Genomic DNA, 3,629 nt, shown 5'->3' with positions numbered 1-3,629 from the left:
AATTTGTTCACATCTTGTTGTTTATCAGTTCAGTTAGAGCTCAGACACCTGATCCAAAGCCGTTAAACCGTAAGTGAAAACTAGGACAATAGATTGACAATGATGCCACTAAGTCATGACCATATAGCTGGCGAGGCATGGCCATGACGCAATAGCCAGATCTATTTTCAGCTCGCAAATAACGCTGCAATTGAGCAATAAATCACAATAAAGAGAAACTTTCGATCTAAACTTCCAAACTAACTGTTTCGTATCTATTGTCCTTTATCCGCACCTCAGTCTATTGCACGTGTACAGCCTCTGCTATGTTGCAATTTGAAGGGTTTGCGAAGGGTTTTCAGTTACAGTAGCAGGTATACATTATGTCGTAATAAGATAAATAAAATGTCGTAACAATAATTAATAAAATGTCGTAATAGACAGCAGCCCCTTCATACATATTTTTAACTGCCCACATTTACTTTGAACTGAATGACTGTGAACATAAAACTGAAGCGGATAAAGAGACAGTCTATTTATCAGTTCAACCCAAGTTAAAAAGGCTGCCACATAAAAAAGATAAGAGGTAGAGAAGTCCACAAGTGAACGAGATGAATCTCCAAAAAGTTAGAGAAAATAAACCAAAAAGGTTCTCAAAAACTGTGTTTAGGCTTTCTCCGAACTTATGGCAGAGTTCCTTGAAGGTTGATAACACAGGTTGAGTTCCAGATAATCACCTCAACCCAGGTTGAGGTTCTATTTCATTTGCCGAAATACCTACAAAAGAATTGAGATCACATTTAGCAACCACGAAATTCCTTATTTTCTTTGATCTACCCTGTTTTGATCCAAAGTATATTACAGCTCGTTATTAAAAACTTTCGGCCTTCAATTTTTATGCGGTTACAAAAAGATCAACAAACAGACAACAAACAAAAAATCAGTTAAACTTTGCCAGAAAACGCTTTCGAAGCCGTAAAGCCATAATTTTGACCTCAAAATATGTTCGATTGCATCTTTGTAGAACACCAATAATGTATTATGTAACCTTTCTTTAATGAAACCAGGTAACAAATTGACAGAAGAGAAAAAAATAAGTGATAAATGTTTTTTTTTTTTCAAAAAAAAATAATTCCAAAGACACGAAAGCCATTAATTAGAAAATGAAATAATTAAATAGGTTCAATTATTTTTCCAACGTGAGCCCTTGAGACCTGCAATTATCCAGAATATATCTTACGTCTACAAAAAGAACGTAAAATATGGCAAATATCAAAAATAAATTTACTGTTTTTCGTGAAAAACCCGTGTCGAAGCCAGTATAGTCATAACGAATTTTGTAAAAACATTAGATTTTGTGGACCCAATTCTTTTGACACCTTCCCTTGAAAGCAATATTGTCATATTTGGCTTGTAATTAACGAGACTAGGTAACCTAGAGACAAGAAAAAGAACAAAATTGCGACTTTAAAAAGTGTTTTTTTTTGTTTTGGAAAACAATTGTCATAAAAATCATGAAGGCCATCAGCTATCTACTAATATCAGAAATTCAGCACATCTGTTCTCTCAATGACACGGGGTCATTGTACAGGAAACTTCCTACGACTAAAAAATCGAAGTAAAAAGGACCATTAGAGAAAAAACTTAAATAGTCAATTAAATTCTTCGAGAAATTATTGTCAAAGCCGTTAAAACCAGAGTCTGTATCCTTAAAGATTTTAATATTATCGATTGTGTCTTATTTTGATGGCCAATAATGTGTTATATGAACTGTCAGTAACGTGATAATGTGACAAAACTAGAAAACGTGAAAAATGGGCGAATAACTGAAAACAAAAAATGTGAAATCAAGTAGTATCAATGCAAGAAAGCCACTCCCTAAGGTGTAAAACAGCAACTTGAATGCTGTAGAAAGAAAAAGCATTCGTTCATTGCTGACACTAAGCAAGAAATTGGCTGTATTTAGAGAAAAAGGAGGAAAACTTCAGTAAACCATTATTTATTTAAAAAATTTATATTTTTAAAATTCAAATCGACCATAAGCTTTCAAGTAATATACCAGATAAAAAAACTTGGAGCTAACTAAAAAAACGAATTGAACCTTCACTAGTGAGTTTTGATTTGGATTGTTCTGTTATTTAATAAATATATAAAAGATCGAATTTTTTTAATGAAAAAGACCGACTGATTATAATCCGAACTTTTTGGATTGTAACAGTCCAAGATTGTTCCACAGTAGCTCTTCTAATGCTGTTTGTCCTTTAAAAACACTTAATTGTGTGTGTTTGAGTGCTTTAGATAGAGATATTTTGTTGGTTAAAAAATCAAAAATAATTGCTGCGTTTTTGATAATCAACGAGTAAAGTTAGCAAAAAACGGCAAAATTTTAATTGCTGAGCACTCGCAACGGAGGTTGAAGTAGAAATAGCCCCCTTTTGAGTCTTCAAAGATTGTGTTAGTGTTGTTTAGATGTGTACTTCCTGCAAATTTAATCAAAGTGGACTAAAGAAACTTATTTCGTGCTGTTTTTGATCAAAAAGTTTGATCTTTAAAATATTTAGCCAGAAATTTTGGCAAAAACTTAAATAAAAATAGCCGACATTTTTTTGTTTTTAAAAATGAAATCAACAACACTTTCTTTAAAAAATTTAACAAATTTTTGCAAAATTAGCGTAATTTTAGTCAAAAATTCCGGAAAAGGTGAATAAAATCAACGGAATTCACTCTATTTTCTCAAAAGGTTAAACCTCGATAACTCCCTGTAAAAAACAAAAATAAAAAAAAATTAATTCCTTATTCTACTTCTAATGAAATCAGTTTCAACTCTCTACGATGAATGTATCGATCGGCCAAAATTGTCTGAACAAAAAAACCCATTTCAGTATATAGTTTCTCCCTCCCTCAAGAGGGGTCGGAACAATTAGCAGAAAAGTACGCTATAAGAAATGGTAATTGGCTTAGACTTAACATCGGAGTACGGGCATCATCGTCCAAATGCGGGGATCATTGTCGGAATGGGGGAATCATTTTAGGAATGAGCGAATCATATCCGGAAATCATGTATTCGTGATTGGTGAATGCATGAAATCTTGGTTGGGGGCTGACGTCGGGGCAGGAGAAGTGAATGGTGTCAGAATTATTCAACAGAATAATACGCTGGAGGCTCTTCAAAAGTTTGCTTGATTGTAATGCTTTAGTTATGTTCACCTTAGCAGGTGTGGGAACTTCGAAATTTCATGGGATCATAAGTTTCTCATCGTATGATCCGTTGATTGAGAGTCTTGAACCGCATGATTTGTTTGTGAGCCTGAAGTAAGTAATGTCCTAGAAAAAGTCCATGAAAAGTTTATCGTGGTGGTAAGCGAAAATGAGCTCAACAACAAGTATTAAATTGTAGTTAATGTGATTTGGAGTCAGGGGAAAGTAAAAAAATTGCATGACATAATGTAAGGGTCCGTGAATTGGGAGTTTTGTGAATTTGTACGAGCAATTTGCAGTTGCTGAGATCCTCTGGCACCTCTAAACAACAGTGAACAGTTCACATGAAACGGGTCGTCATCCGCCCATCAGCTCTTCAAGAGTTGATATGGATGCTCTTGTCGTTTTTAGTTGTCTCTACAACACACTGCGAAACTCAGGATGTCATTCCA

The sequence above is a fragment of the Convolutriloba macropyga genome, chromosome 8, assembly GCF_964194025.1.
Source record: "Convolutriloba macropyga chromosome 8, txConMacr16.3, whole genome shotgun sequence".
Lineage (NCBI taxonomy): Eukaryota > Metazoa > Xenacoelomorpha > Acoela > Convolutidae > Convolutriloba > Convolutriloba macropyga.
This window is presented reverse-complemented; position numbering follows the sequence as displayed.